Source organism: Carcharhinus amblyrhynchos, chromosome 2 (assembly GCF_965287045.1).
Source record: "Carcharhinus amblyrhynchos chromosome 2, sCarAmb.v2.hapA, whole genome shotgun sequence".
Classification (NCBI taxonomy): domain Eukaryota; kingdom Metazoa; phylum Chordata; class Chondrichthyes; order Carcharhiniformes; family Carcharhinidae; genus Carcharhinus; species Carcharhinus amblyrhynchos.
The window spans coordinates 42,086,152-42,103,507 of NC_137325.1; the positions used below are offsets into that span (position 1 = coordinate 42,086,152).

Below are 17,356 nucleotides of genomic sequence, written 5' to 3' on the forward strand. Positions count from 1 at the left end.
TATCACTTTCTTTCATTCATTGTCTGTAATCAATCCTGGCCACTAATTCTATTGGCATCTTTTGAAAATCCTTTACTTTTTTCTCCTTGTTTTTTGACTGTTTTTTCATCCTGCCACTTTAGACTCTAATTTTCCTTTTCTGCTTTCCATTTATATATTTAGTGTACTTACAATTTTCTTTTGTATTACTGGGCATTAAGATATGTGACAAATCTAATTGTGATTTGCATTTAACTCCTTGTCCAGCTTTTGCTGCCATTGCCTTTACTTAATGCAATAAGTATAATTAATGCTGAAACATCTTTGCTTGTCAAATGTTACTCTCTTTCCAATTTATCTGGAATGGTTCCCTTTTGATTTTAAATAAATCTGTTTTCTTTTTAACAAAACATAGGGTGACCATCTGTGTGGAGTTTGCACTTTCACCCTGTTGACTATGTGAGTTTCCTCTGGGTGCTCTGGTTTCCCTCCACAGTCGGAAGATGTGCAGGCTAGGTGGATGGCCATGGCAAATTGTCCCTTTGTTACAATATTGCTTTGCTTTGCTAAACAAAATTGTTTAGCAGGGGTAGATTAGCCATGGTAAAGAAACAGGGTTTGTGGGGGAAATGTGATACGACTCTGCCTCTTTTTAAGTTAATTGAATATTGGATGGAATGTGTGTATAACGGCTGGCAGATGCAATACATCAGAATTAACATTCCTGTTTAAGTTGAATTTCACCCCTGCCGTTTTCTAGATGATCCTCTATGTTTTATTTATAAAGTTAGATACAACCCAGGTCCTTCCTTACAAAAGCTGTGGTTGCTGGAAATCTAAAGTAAAATGCTGGGAATGATGGGCAGTATCTGTGGAGAGGGAACAAGTTTCAGATCCATGACATTTCATCAGAACCCATGGTTATGGTCAGTTTTTTTGTCTGATCTGTCCACCTTTCTCACTATTTCAAATCCAATGTTCAGCAGTCTATAATAAATTCTTGAAGATTAATAACACCCTTATTACTTGACATAACAAAATAGATTGTTTTTTTTTTAAATTGCTATACTCTTCTTACTGGAATGAATTTTTTGATTAATATTACCATTCCTTCTCTTCTAACCTATTTATTCTCCATATTTTGTAATCCATGTTCAGCTTGCAATTCTGCCCTAACCAAAGTCACAGCACTTTTAAAGCTATGATATCATTCTTGCTGTAGCTTCTAGCTCAGCAGCTTTATTTAGAATATACTTCAGTATTTGTGTGGATTATAGAGTCATAAAGGTTTACAGCGTGTAAACAGGCCCTAGAGCCCAATTTGTCCATGCTGCCCTTTTTTTAACCCCTAAGCTAAACCCAATTGCCCACATTTGGCCCATGTCCCTCTATAACCATCGTACCCATGTAACTATCTAAATGCTTTTTAAAAGGTAATATTGTACCCGCCTTTACTACTATCTCTGGCAGCTTGTTCCAGACACTCACCACCCTCTGTGAAAAAATTGCCCCTCTAGACACTTTTGTATCTCTCCCCTGTCACCTTAAACCTATTCCCTCTATAGACTCCTCTACCTTTGGGAAAAGACATTGACTATCTACCTTGTCTGTGGTGGGGAAAAACCATAAAGATGGATACCTGGCATGAAATAGCTGCCCAGCACATGAAGGGTTAAAAGTCATTAAGCAGGCACTGACTTTTAATGCAAACAGCTACTTGAAATTTAAACCTACAGGACAGACAGTTATTTGAATTAAACTTACAGGGAACAAATACTGCAGGAAGCCAGGCACCTCAAAGATAAAGATAGTCCTGGGACAATGGGGTCTGATAGAGATTAGCCATGAATGTGGACAAGAATGCATAAATGCTGGAAAACCAATTACTGTATGAATAGACCGAAACTAAGTCATTGATAAAGAGGAAATGTATCCATTCATGGAACAATGCAATATTAAAATGCTCATGTCTATCTGTCTACAACGATGTGTTAAACGATCATTCACCTACTTGATTACAATGATGTGCTAATGGTGTCTGGTCCATCTGCTGTGTAAAAGGTATAAAGATGGACCACTCCTATTGTATCATTGAGAGAAGGTAGCTGCCAGTACTGCGGAGTGCCAGTGTCTTTTCTCCATGAAGCTTTGTTAAATAAAACTGTATTGTTGCACCCCCAGTCTGACTCCAAAGTGGTAATTTTCCACAACGTTGTCTGTGCTCCTCATTATTTTATAGATCTCTACAAGGTCATCCCTCAGCCTCCTAAACTCCAGAGAAAAGAGTCCTAGTCTATCCCAGCCTCTTCTTTATAACTCAATCCATCAAGCCCTGGTAGCAGCCTAGTAAATCTTTTCTGCACTCTTTCTAGTTTAATAACATCCTTTCTATAATGGGGTGACCAGAATTGCACACAGTATTCCAAGTGTGGCCTTACCAATGTCTTGTACAACTTCAACAAGATGTCCCAACTCTTGTATTTAATGTTCTGACTGATGAAACCAAGCATGCTGAATGTCTTCTTCATCACTGTTCACCTCTGACTCCACTTTCAAGGAGCTATGAACATGTACCCCAAGATCTCTTTGTTCTGTAACTCTCCCCAACACCCTACCGTTAACTGAGTAAATTGTCCCCTGGTTCAGTCTACCAAAATGCATCACCTTGCATTTGTCTAAATTAAACGCCATCTGCCATTCACTGGCCCAATTGATCAAGATCCTGCTGCAATTGGAGATAACCTTCCTCTCAGACCACCATGCCATCATCTGCAAGCTTACTAACCATGCCCCCTATATTCTCATCCAAATCATTAATATAAATGACAAATAACAGTGGGCCCAGCACTGATCCTGAGACACATCTCCACATCAGTAAAACCTACCTGGTTTAGTAATTTTAGTAATTTTTAAAAATCTTTTCATCTTCTGATCTGTTTATTTTTTCCCCTACATTCTTTTCTGCTTTTGTTTTCCTTTCTGTTAACTTCATTATTTGTTCCTGTACCTTCTCCTGGTATGTTACTTAAAAGCCATTCCCAATGCAGGAAATATTCTTCTAGTGAGATCGTTAATCCCAACCTTGTCCCAACTTTGTTTTGTACAGGCCATCCCTGTGCCAAGAATTTGGAATATAGTGCATAATTTCTCCAAGCATACATTCACCTACCTTGCATTATTCTTACACTGACATTCAAACAGCAGAATGCTGCCTCCTTCCCTCTCAACTCTGTCATCAATTATCTCCTCAAAATCTCAGCACTTTGTCCTTGAAAAGAAGCGGGCCATGAATATATTATTATCATCCAAATCTGCGCCCACCTTTGCCACAATTTCTGCTTTGAATCTCTTCAATTAACTTTGTAACTTGTGCTATGTAGTCCTTCTAACTAAAGTCATAAATTAGCATAATCTGTGACTATGACTGTTCTGCATTAATGAACTGAATTTCCTATTCAACCTTCATACAGCCATTTGACATGTCAACCAAACCACCTTTCTCCAAAACCCCACCTCTGTTTTCCAGTTGTGTAGTGTTCCCATCACTTAGTTCCCAATTTTGCCCTTCAACCATGACAATTGTTTCTTTTCCCACATTTGTACTGTTACTTGTAAGTCTCCCTAAGATCTAAGCCTGGCCTCCTTTACTTCCTCATCTATATTTGGTTCATTTGTGATATAATTTTCAGATATAGGATCAACCACAATGTGCACACAGATGATATCCAGTAATACCTCTCCACTACTTATTGATTCCCACTCTTCCCCCTCCCACTGTCCCAGTCTCTGTTTTGTTAGCCAACTTATCTGATGTAGTCCTGCATGAATTGCAATTTTCTCCAATGAAACAATTGGAGAGAACAAATAAGATTGAGAAGTAGACTCTCAAAATCTAGCTCATGCTTTTCTAAAGCTATGCATAGGCCACCACTGGAGTGCAGTGTCAAGTTCTGATCACTACATTTTAGGAAGGTGTGAGAGTCCTTGAGAAGAGATTCACCAGAATGGTCCAGGAATAAGGGGTGTTGATTACATTGTTAAGTTGGAGAACCTGGAGTTGTTCTCCTAGAAGGAGAGAAGATTTGAGGGGAGATTTAATAGATGTGTATACTATCATGACTAGTTTAGATAAGGTAAACATAGAAAAGTTATTCCCATTAGCTGATGTAGAAGAACTAGAGGCCACAGTTTTAAGATTTTGGGTGTGGAGGAGGCAGTATAAGGAAGCACCTTTTTACTTGGCAAGTGTTAATGGCCTGGAATTCACTATCCATGAGGCTGAGGCTCTCTGGCTATGCATGTACCTTGAACCCAGAGATTTCTGCTCAAGCTTTAAATGGTCTGCTGAATCTTCTGTCTCGCACACTATAATTCCCGTGGCTAGTTAGAATGGAGAATTTCAGCAATGATTACAATAGGAAATTGGATGGACACTCAAGGCAATGAATTTGCAGAGTGATAGGGATAGAACTGGAATATGCAACTGCTTTAATTGCTTTACCTTAAACTGGCATTGATGTGATTAGCCGAATGGCCTCCTTCTGTGCTGTTACGATTCAATTACATTTTGAGCAAACTCTGCGTCACCCCTCACAATAACTGGCTTGGTGTCCATTTTGGACTAGTTATGTCTTTATAAACTCTTTAGGTTTTTTTTACATTAAATGCTTGTATTTGTTGATTTTCATTTCTCTTTGAAGTAGTATTTTACCTCTCCCAGGTACTTACTACCAATAATTTAAAGTTTAATGGATGCAGATTAGTAGTAATGTTGATGCAAACTCTGCTGCAAAACTTTTAGTTTGGACAAACTATGTTCTATTTGTTTTCAGGTAACAATTGCTAGTACTATAGCAATATTGCTAGGTGATTCTGTTTGGAAGAAATGTCAGTGGTTACGGCGACAGCTGTTAATGTTGGTGCCAGTGAATTATTATTTCTATTCAGAGATCTTGTTCTGACTATAAATAAAAATCAATGGGTTAGAGGCATGTAATGCTGTGCCTGCTTTAGAAATACTGGCTGAGGAGTGGCTATTGATTTGTAAACACAACTGAGGAATCCAAAGACACATCATAGAATCCTACAGTGCAGGAAGAGGCCCATCGGCCCATCAAGTCTGCACCAAACACAATCGCACCCAGGCCCTACCCCCATATCCCTACCTATTTTACCCACTAATCCACACATCCCTGGACACTAAGGGGCAATTTCTTAGCATGGCTAATCAACCTAACCTGCACATCTTTGGACTGTGGGAGGAAACCGGAGCACCCGGAGGAAACCCACGCAGACACGAGGAGAATGTGCAAACTCCACACAGACAGTGACCTAAGCCAGGAATCGAAGACGGGACCCTGGAGCTGTGAAGTAACAGTGCTAACCACTGTGCTACTGTGCCATCCAACGCTTGCTCCATCTTTGTTCACCTATAATTCCAAGGTGGAATCATTTAATTTTTGAAATTCTTTGAACTTTGAGCTCTTTTCTTATCCTATGTAAATATTTTCATACATGACATGTGCCAAATAAGTGAGTTACTATTATTTGTTTGAATTGGTTTAGTTAAGTTAAGTGGGTGGTGGGGAAGGAATCGTGATTCCTTCTGCATTCCAGCAGCTTTATTTGGAAATATACTTCAGTATTTGTGTAGATTATAGTCATAGAGGTTTACAGCGTGGAAACAGGCCCTTCGGCCCAACTTGTCCACGCCGTCCCTTTTTATAAATCCCCTAAGCTAGTCTCAATTGCCTGTGTTTGGCCCATATCCCTCTATACCCATCTTACCCATGTAACTGTCTAAATGCTTTTTAAAAGATAAAATTGTACCCTCCTCTACTGCTACCTCTGGCAGCTTCAGACCCTCTGTGAAAAAATTGCACTTCTGGACCCTTTTGTATCTCTCCCTTCTCACCTTAAACCTATGCCCTCTAGTTTTAAACTCCCCTATCTTTGAGAAAAGATATTGACTATCTAGCTGGTCTGTGCCCCTCATTATTTTATAGACCTCTGTAAGATCACCCCTCAGCCACTTATGCTCCAGAGAAAAAAGACCCAGTCTATCCAGCCTCTCCTTATAACTCAAACCATCAAATCCCGGTTGCATCCTAGTAAATCTCTTCTGCACTCTTTCTAGGTTAATAATATCTTTTCTATAGTAGAGTGACCAGAACTGTACACAATATCCCAAGTGTGGCTTTACCAATGTCTTGTACAACTTCAAGATGTCCCAACTCCTGTATTCAATGTTCTGACCAATGAAACTATCCTTTCAATGTACTGTTTCAATGTCTACTGATGACATCAGTTGGATGATGTGATATTGCGTGGGCGGAATTACTGAGGCCAACCCTGATTTGAGTAAATTAGTGAATGGTGTTGAAATCACAATGCCAGAAAAATCTGGGGCCTGTTCATGTTCAGCTCACTCTTGCAGGATTGATTTTCGCACTCTATTGAAGGTGTGAAAATATGCTGATCAAGGGAACATAGTAGCAAAGGTGGGCATGTTCCCCACAATTTATATAACAATTAAGTCAATGGGCTCACATCCCAGTTAATAAAGCAGGAAAAGCAATTTGATTCAGACATGTTAAGTGATAATGTCGCAGGAAGTAATTCTATCCTAGTACTTCCAATCATCCTATGCCTGCTGTTTTCGGCGCTTGTTTAAAAAAAGAAATATTAAGATGAAGTGATGTCACAGAATGGAAAGATGTTGAGCTTCATTTTTGGCTGCCAAACTGACTGGCAGCCTTTTTGAACTTGAGAGGAGAGAAAAAAATGCTGTTTGCGAATTGTGAGCAAACCTTTGATCCACTTATTAAGATATGGAGACGTCAGTGTTGGACTGGTATGGGCACAGTAAGAAGTCTCTCAACACCAGGTTAAAGTCCAACATTTATTTGGAATCAGGTGAAGGAGGAGTGCTCCAAAAGCTCGTGATTCCAAATAAACCTGTTGGACTTTAATCTGGTGTTATTAATTAAGAGCATTGTAGTACCAAGTAGTGATTGATATGTGACCTGAAAATCAGAATTTTTATTCTTCCCTTATTATTAGAAATAATTTTCCCCAAAAGGGGAAAAAGACCAGGGCCAGAGTTCTGATTTCACATGCCCTGCTGCCAATGATAGTGAGAACAAAGAATTTGGCACCCAGCCAAGTTTCCATTCACTGCAGTGGGGCTGGAGAATTCCAGCTGCAGGTGAGGTCGGAGGATTCTGACTTGTCACTGAAGTAGTGGAACAGTTAATGTCAACAGCTGCAATCAATAGTTAATCAAAAACTTTTCTGGATCAAAAGAAATTAAATTCAGAGCAGTGGGTTTTTGTTACCTTCTCTTTAGAATCAGTAGATGGTGCATGCAAATTTGCTTGGCCCCACTGAATTCTGAATTACAATTATACTGTTGCAGTGAGGTAAGCAAAGTAATTTCACCTTGGAGAGCAGAGAAGGTGAAAGAATATTGACGGTGGATCCTTTGTATCCCATGAAACCAGTCATGTACAGAAATTTGGAATTTTTTTGGGGGAAGGGGTAAACCAGGAATTGATCCACACGTATATAGAAATGTAGTAACATGATATCATTGCTCTAATGGAAAACTTGGGCTTTAAAGGGGCAAAAATATACAGAAAGCATAATATTTATTAAAACGTATGAACCTTGCAAATGTTTATATGCAAAAAGATTTAGTTGTACTTATACGAAGAACATAAACTTAACCTGTAGTTACAGCAGGCAATTAGGAAGGTAAATTGCATGTCGGCTTTTATGTCGACTTGGAGTACAAGAATAAGGAAGTCTTACTGCAGTTGTACAGGGTTGTGGTATCATATCTGTAGTACCATGTGTATGGTGGTCTCAATATTTTAAGGGAAAATCTACTTGCAGTAGAGTTTATAAGTGCAAAATTCACTGGATTGGCTCCTGGGAAAAGAGGGTTGTCCTATGATGAGAGGTTGAATAAATTAGGCTTTTACTCTCTAGAACTTAAAAGAATGAGGGGTGAAAATGACGCATAGAAAATTCTAAAGGAGCTTAACTGGGTAGGTAGACGCAGGTGTCATGGCATGGGGCCACAGTCTCAGGATGAGAGTTCAATTATTTAGGACTGTGATAAGGATAAATTTCTTCACTCAAGGTGGTTGTGAACCCAAGTGAGTTTTGGGTGCTCCATTGTTAAGTACATGCTAAGTAAGGCTGAAGTGGATGGAATTTTGGTCTCTGAGAATCAAGAATTATGGGAAAGTGGAGTTGAGGCAGAAGATCTGCAATGATCTTATTGAATGAATACCAGAGAAGGCCCAATGGTCTTTATGGTCTATTAGTTCTTCTTTTCCTTATGTTCTTATAATATTTGGGATCCTGGCATGGCAATTGGTCTACTAAATTAATTAGTATGCAGTCCTAGTTTTTGGCTATTAACATGGGTGAGTAAAAAATCTTGCAGGCACACTGACATCCACGCCTGAATTTTCAATATTTGTTCCTGGTAGGTGATTGAAGACAAGTCTATTGTGAATCTTTGTTCACAATCTCTGAATGTGAATTTTCAAAATAATTTTATTTTACTTGGTGTAAAACAAATCACAGTTTAATATTTTCATCCATACACATGAAGCTCTAATTTCCCAGTGAATACTTAACAAATTCAAGAGGATCTGTGCCTCGCTGCATTTGACCAAAAGATTGGTGAGAAGATTTAGGGATTATCAGAGAAGCGGGACTGGGGAAAATAATTTGTGTTGCTCCATGGCATATTCTTAAAAGAATATTTCTGAATTTCAGCATGTTAGAATTTCAGTTCTTAGAATGTGATATGACCTTTTCAGTATTTTTAGAAGCAACCAACATGAGATAACCAGGACTGACTCACTCCTATTCATATCACATTCACTAGAGTCAGAGAAACCTAGAGACTACTTTGTCATTTTTCTAATGAAGACCATAGCACCTTGAATAATAACTGTCTTAGAACAAAATACTACAGTATACTTAATACAGCAGTACACTCTGCAGTAGGATCAGAAGAACTTAAATGCCTGAGATGGCGGAAAGGAATATTTTTGGATCAGCAATAAGGTATTTAAAGTTCTTTCCTTTGATATCAGTTTAATGTTTTACTGAAGTGACTGCGTTGATAGTCAACTTTGTTTTGTAAAATGGAATCTTAATTCCTCACTGAATTTTTACAGTGATTTTGTTAATAATATGTATAGGAATTGAATTAACAAAATTCTCAAGTCTGCAGATTGTCTAAAAGCAAAACAGCTGGGATTGCACAGTAAATAGATCAGCATTGGAAATGAAAGTTAAAGAGGGTGAAAGCCTTGATTATGATTTTTTTTGTTTTTTATTGCTGTTTCTTTCTTAATGCATTAATGTAATGAAGTTTAAATTACAGATACACTGCATCTTTTTCTAGCATGTAGAGGGACATTTTGTAGACTGAGCTTTACTGTTTGAACACGGTCCTTATAATGTTGAGACTCTCATATTGTGATGCTTCTTTACAATGAAGGAAAAAATTTTCATAACTTTTTGAAGTACATCATTTACTTAAACTTTTTATCACGATTATTCTTGTTGCTTGAATTCGGAGGTGTAAGATAAATTTTGTAAATTTGGGATCCTGGCATGGCATTTTGCCCATCAAAGGAATGCATTAAAGAAATTTGAGGTAATTGGTGTGCAGTCCCAATCTTTGACTCTTACAGGCACACTAACTTCCAGGCCTGATTTTCCAATGTGTGTACCTGGCGGGTAGTTGTAGACGGTTCTTTGCTCAGTCTGTGATAATTTTCAAAGTAATTCTATTTTACATGGTGTATTAATTGTAGCCTGCTCCATTTGATCATGTATGAATTGGGTACTAGCTTTTTTAAAAAAAAGCACTGCTGCATTGGAATTATATGATGTTGTGCAGAATTGAATGTGTAACATTTAGGAATGAGAGTCTCTCTGAACTCTGACATTGAGGTCCATTGACCAGCAAATCTGTGTACAATGGGAGCAATAGCACATTTCACTTTTTCAATCTGTAGATGGAGGATGAGTACTTTTATGGTGAAGATATTTCTTATACTTCCCTTTACCCTTGCCTCCTTTCCATTATTTCTTAAGTAGCATCAAATTCAGCCAGCAGTGAAGATACTGTAGTGAATCTTGCGTTACCAATGGTTGATTACTGTTTCTTGGGCATTTAAATTTTCCCCAAACTTATCAATGAACACTTCATATTTTTAAGTTAACATAGTAGAAATTGAATTCTTAAGCGTGTCAAATCAATGGGGGAAGAGTGATTTATTGGAATTCATTTTAAAAGAGAGCACATCGGTGGCGCTAGGTGGCACAGTGGTTAATATTGTTAATGCTGTTGCCGCACAGCTTCAGGGACCTGGGTTTGATTCCCACTGGGTCACTGTGCAAATTCTGCATGTTCTCCCATGTCTGTGTGAGTTTCCTCAGCGTGCTCTGGTTTCCTCCCACAATCTGAAAGACATGCTGGTTAGGTGCATTGTAAAAAGTCTGACAACACCAGGTTTTTGTCCAACCGATTTATTTGGTAGTAAACGCACAAGCTTTCGAGGTTTCCCTCTTCGTCAGGTGAATGGAGAGTTCTGGCCTCGGACAGAGCATATAAAGCACAGATAGTTTAGAGATTACTGATTAGAATGCGAATCTTTACACCTAACCTGGCCATACTAAATTCTCCCTCAGTGTACTGAAACAGGCGCTGGAGTGTGGCGACCAGGGGATTTTCAATTAACTTCATTAAATGTTAATGTAAGCCTTCTTGTGACACTATTTTTTTAAAAATTGGTTATTGGTGTCCATTTGAAGCACATTCAGAATTGTGCACATTTAGCAGTCGCATTATACCTCTGAACACCTTGATCATGGTTACAAACTTCAGCCCAAAAAAGGGAGTACACAACATTTGCTGGAATGAAATCCATCTTTTTTCCATAGCTGATCAATGAATCCTTGACATTTATTGGCCTATTTTGTTTTCCATTGCTTCAGACATCGACCATTAATGTCACATGTATGAGAAGGTTGGAATTTTCCATTTGCTTCAGATGCTAATTGTATGCATAAAGATAGCTCACTGGTGACTGCACTTCCTCTGAGATATGCAATCTTCACTGTAAATTAAACAAACTTAGTGCTAGTGGTGGTATTAATATTGGTGAGCTATTTTGTTTAGCTACGTGAATGTGGCTTTTGCTGTGGAATCTCTGAAATGCTACCACTGATATGTCTTTAATGCTGCTTCAAACTCTTAAATCTTTTTGCCACTTGTCCTAAATCTATAATTCTGTGAACATGAAATTCCATATACTTCCTTGTTTTATGTTAATAAACTTCTTAGCCTAGTTCTTCAATGTTTTGGGGCAGATGGCAAAAATAGTGGCATTGACTGGCAACCTGGTTTCTTGCTGCTGGTGAATTTCACTGAAGGGTGGGGGATTGTGTGAACCTGCTGATGCGCTTGTTAAAGAACTTAGAGAAGGACGTATTGAAATTTTGATGGGGAACACAGTCTGCATCTTGAGTCAGAGACAGGCCAGGTGCATAGGTGTAATAGCACAGCAGAAAAGCAGCCATGGCTGCTAGCACAAGGGGACATAGCCTTAAACTGAGGGGTGATAGATATAGGACAGATGTCAGAGGTAAATTCTTTACTCAGAGTAGTAAGGGTGAGGAATGCCCTGCCTAAAATTGTTGGACTCGCCAACAATGGTCGTTGGATAAACATATAGATGATATTGGAATAGTGTAGGTTAGATGAGCTTTAGATTGGTTTCACAGGTCGGCACAACATCGAGGGCCGAAAGGTCTGTACTGCACTGTAATGTTCTATGTTCTAAGAACCTAGGTTGAGCTCCATGAAAGACAGACTCAACTATTGCACACATGTACTATTTAGTCTGCACAAGTTGCAGCGAAAGAGTCTGTATGTGCTCGGACAATGCAAGGGGTTGCAATCTTTCTGGCATCATTAGAGGCATAAGAACAAGGGATCAAGCTTCCAGGCACAATTGGGAAGCCATTTGAACACAAGGGAGGTAGCAACAGGCAATAAGAGCATGACTTTTATTTTGGGTCAGATAGCGATGAACATCTTCAGCAATAAAAGGCAGAGCCTTGGGCAAGAAGAGGGACAAGGGAAAGAAAGGAGATGGACCACCAGCTATATCACTGAAGATGGAGCTACCTGGAGATGACTGAGAACCAATGATGCAGGAGAACTGCATCAATTCATACAGATGACCAGAGGCCAAAACACTACAATGACCCCAGTGATGGGCATAGGGGGCCAGATGGGCCTGAGGGTGGTGGGGGACTGCCTCTGATTGTAGACATTTGGTCACATTTTTCAGATGCCCAGAAACTATTTAGTTGCCATTGTGGCTTTCTTCCCCCTTTATTGGACGGGTGTCAGCTGCAAAGAACTACCAGCCAATCTGAGGACCAATAACTCAGCAGTCTCAACAACACATGGAGTGGGAACTACTTCCTCATTGTTCGCTGCCTCATCTCATGGCTGGCAATCTGTTTGGCTGGAAGGGAGCACCAGTTGAGCTGCAAATGACATCAAAGTGCAAACAACTTGCATTTTGTACTGAGCACTATAGCAACATTTGCAAATGACAAACCTTGGAAGTATGCTGAAGAGTGAGGAGGACTGATAGATTTCGGGAGGACATACATGGGCTGAAAGAATAGGTGATCGTGACAGGAGAAATTTAATGCAGAGATGTGCAAAAGATATATCTTGGTAGGAAAAAAGAGGAGAGCCAATGTAAGTGAAAAAGTACAATTCTAAAGGGGGTGCAGGAAGAGATAATGTGTACAAATCACTAAAGTCAGGTTGAAACATAGAAAATAGGTGCAGGAGTAGGTCTTTTGGCCCTTCAAGACTGCACCACCATTCAATATGATCATGCACTTCCAGGATCCCACTCCCACTTTCTGTCCATACTCCTTGATCCCTTTAGCTGCAAAGGCCATGTCCAGCTCCCTCCTCTAACGTATGTAATGAATCGGCCCCAACAGCTTTCTGTGGCAAAGAATTCCACAGGTTCACAACTTTTGAGTGAAGAGGAGAAATCAGTTGAAAAAGCATACAGGATCCTGGATTTTATAAATGGAGACATCGAGAATAAAAACAGGGGAATTACGATTAATGTTATAAAGCACTAGTTCGGCCTCAACTGGAGTTGAGTGAAGTTTGAGACACCACAGGAAGGGTGAGAGAGCATTGGAGAGGGTGCAGAAAAGATTCCTGAGAATTGTTTTCGGGATGAGGGGCTTCAGTTACGTGGATAAATTGGAGAAGCCGGGGCTGTTCTCCTTTGAGAAGGAAGTTTGAAAGAGATTTGATAGAAGTATCCAAAATGATAAAAGATGTAGACAGAGTAGGTGGAAACTGTTTCCATTTGTGGAAGGACCTAGAAGGAAGGATACATATTTGAAGTGATTTGCAAAAGAACCAAAGGTGACACGAGGAAAAACTTTATCATTAAGTGAGTGGTTATGATCTAGAATGAACTGTCCTGTAAGGGTGGTTGAGGCAAGTTCAGTCATGGCTTACAAAAGGAAATTAAATAAGCACTTGAAGGAGAACAGAAGGGTGGGAAGCGGATGTAGCTTGATTGCTGTGTAGAGAGCTGACTGACCAAATGACCATCTTCTGTGCTGTAGCCACTCTGTGATTCTATTGTATGAATTTACAAGCAAATTCTCTACCTTCTCCCCCAATATATTTCTTTTTAGGAGGCAGGAATCAGAGCTTAAAATTTACATCCTGCAATAAAATGTGTCATATGTTGCCTTCAACTTTTATTTACTCACAGTTTTACATTCCTGAGCTGTCTGTGTACCCTGTTTTGGTGCTTGTAATTGGAATGGTATTTTAAAAGAAATGCAAATAGGCTGTCCTCATGGTGAGGCCAGCTACTGTGTTTATCTTGTTGTGGGTTTACCAATTGCGTATTGAGCACGAGGTATTTAGTCATGTCTAACTGAAAATAGATCTGTCACTGAGCTTGTACACAGACATATTTGTGCCTATAATGTGATGACCACCTGTTGCTAGCAACTGTTGTGCAGATGATTTGTTGACTGTTGTGTCCAGAACTGCTTATTGATTTGTGTACTGAGAGAGTGGCCAAAAGATTGTGGAAAAGGCTAGGAGTATCACATGTCTTCACACAAGCCTTCACATGTGCTTCCACATGACCATTCATAACAAATGAGGGGAGAGCTGCTTATTATATCGCATGGCCTTTTGAAAAATGTAATGCACTTAATTAAAACTTCAATTTTGCTATTGCTAGATCAGTTGCTAATTTTAAATCTGAGATAAATTTTTAAGTTATTAAGAGAGATGAGCAAATGGCAGGTATACAGAGTTAAGCCACAGATCAGCCATAATCTTACTGAGTGATGGAACAGGCTGAAGGGGCTAAATGGCTGAAAATGCTTCTATAATAGTTTTTGTGCAAGTAGCCTTGTTGCTGACTAGTCTTTCAGATAATCTTTTGACATAACCTGAAAGAACCAATGTGTAAGAGTTGTATTTTTGGAGATAGAAAAAATGTGATGTGTGAACATATTAGGGGGTCAGTTTTGATCTGAGATTATTTTCGGAGCCAGAATTGGCACTAAGACCGGCATGTTCCTGCAACACAAAGCTGAGGGCCGATGTAAATTGGTCCAGAGATGGATTTGCAGTTTAGGTAGCCATATGCTCTGCCTCCACGATCTGGCCCCCCACATGACATCAGACATCCCCACCCCCCCAACCCCATGACATGGCTGGAATTGATTCGTGCCATGACCAGCCTTTCGAAGCACTTCACAATGATGTATATCAGAACCACCAGTCGATAGTCATTAAGGCATGCTGCTTAGTTTTTCTTGGGTACTGGAATAATGATCATCTTCTTGAAGCAGATAGAAACCTCAGATTGTTGTAAAGAGAGGTTGAAGATGTTTGAGAATAATCCTGCCAGCAGATCCCTGAGGCACACAGGATCTGAGTGCTCATCCAGGTATTCCATCTGAGCTAGCCATGGGACCCCAGTTGCTGCACAATCCCTACAATTCACTAGGCTGATACTGGAGATGAAGGGGTTGGATTATGAAGAGAGACTAAATAGACTGGCTCTGTACTCGTTGGAGTTTAGAAGGACGAGGGGGGATCTTATAGAGACGTATAAGATAATGAAAGGGATGGATAGGTAGAGGTAGAGAGATTCTTCTCGCTTAGAAAGGACAGCAGGACTAGAGGGCACAGCCTCAAGATGGGGGTGGGGGGGCAGTTTAGATCGGAGTTGAGGAGGAACTTCTTCACTCAAAGGGTGGTGAATCTCTGGAATTCTCTGCCCGTTGAAGTGGTGGAGGCTACCTCGCTAAATATATTTAAGTCACGGGTAGATAGGTTTTTGATAGACAAGGGAATTAAGGGTTATGGGGAGAAAGCGGGAAAGTGGAACTGATACACTTCAGATCAGCCATGATCTTATTGAATGGCGGGGCAGGCTCGAAGGGCTAGATGGCCTACTGCTGCTCCTATTTCTTATGTACAATAGTGAGATCACATGGGCAGAAGCACAGAAATTTGGGCTATTTGTTCTATACTTGCATGGATTTACTTGAAACTTTTCCAAGCAAGTGTAAACCTCCCTGCTGGAACCAAGATTTGAAGGTGCAAAGGTTCCCGTATAAAATGGTAAATAGGCAGGAAGTCTTAATGCACGCATCAAGGTAGATAAGTCCCTGGGATCTGATGAAGTGTATCCCAGGACATTGTGGGAGGCTAGGGAGGAAATTGCGGGTCCCCTAGCAGAGGTATTTGAATCATCGATAGTCACAGGCAAGGTGCCTGAGGATTGGAGGGTGGCAAATGTTGTGCCTTTGTTTAAAGAGGGCTGCAGGGAAAAACCTGGGAACTACAGGCCAGTGAGCCTGTGATGGGTAAGTTGTTGGAAGATATTTTGAGACAAGACCTACAGGCAAGGACTTATTAGGTTCAGTCAGTAAGGCTTTGTGAGTGGAAAATCATGTCTCACAAATTGATTGAGATTTTTTGAAGGGGTAACCAAGAAGGTAGATGACGGCAGTGCAGCTGATGTCTACGTGGACTTTAGCAAGATGTTTGACAAGGTATTATACAGTAGGTTGTTGCATAAGGTTAAATTTCATAGGATCCAGGGTGAGGTAGCTAAATGGAAACAAAATTGATGACAGAAGCCAGAGAGTGGTTGTAGGAGGTTGTTTTTCGAGCTGAAGACCTGTGATCAGCAGAGGGATCAGTGCTGAGTCCACTGTTATTTGTCATTTATATTAATGGTTTGGATGAGAATATAGGAGGCATAGCTACTAAGTTTGCAGATGACACCAAGATTGGTGGCATGCTGGACAGCGAAGATGGTTATCTCAGGTTGCAATGGGATCTTGATCAATTGGGCCAATGGGCTGACAAATGGCAGATGGAGTTTAATTTAAATAAATGCAAGGTGATGCATTTTGGTAGATTGAACCAGGGCAGGAGTTACTCAGTTAATGGTAGGGCATTGGGGAGAGTTACAGAACAAAGAGATCTTGGGGTACTGATTCATATTCCCTTGAAAATGGAGTCACAGGTGGACACAGTGTTGAGGAAGGCATTCAGCATGCTTGGTTTCATTGATCAGAACATTGAATACAGGGGTTGGGATGTCTTGTTGAAGTTGAATAAGACATTGGTAAGGCCATACTTGGAATACTGTGTACTGTTGTGGTCACCCTATTATAGAAAGGACATTGTTAAACTAGAAAGAGTGCAGAAGAGAGTTACTAGGATGCTACTGGGACTTGATGGTTTGAGTTTTAAGGAGAAGTTAGATAGACTGGGATTTTTTTCTCTGGAGCGTAGAAGACTGAGGGGTGATCTCATAGAAGTCTATAAAATAACGAGGGGCATAGATCAGCTAGATAGTCAATATCTGTTCCCAAAGGTAGGGGAGTCTAAAACTAGAGGGCATAGGTTTAAGGTGAGAGGGGAGAGATACAAAAGTGTCCAGAGGGGCAAAGAGATGCATACCAAGGAAAACTCAAAGGTGTATATGAATTAAGAACAAGAGAACAACCAAGGCAAAAGTAGAATTAATTAGAGACTATAAAGGTACACCCTGTGTTTGGCAGTGGAAAATGTGTGATGGTTCTTAATGAATACTTCATCTGTCTTCACAAAAGAAGACAATGTAAATGTTCTAGTTCAGAAAGAAAACATAAAGGATAGTATAAACGAAGAAGAACTGTTAAGGGGTTGAACGTCTTTGAAGCCAAGTTGACAGGCCTAGATGAAACTTACCTAAGG

General features: G+C 39.9%; 1 protein-coding gene across 2 annotated transcripts in view; it reads left to right on the top strand.

Moving 5' to 3' along the window:
* retreg1 (reticulophagy regulator 1) overlaps positions 1-17,356 on the top strand; it is a 129,225-nt gene that overhangs the window by 43,341 nt on the left and 68,528 nt on the right. The window lies entirely within an intron of this gene.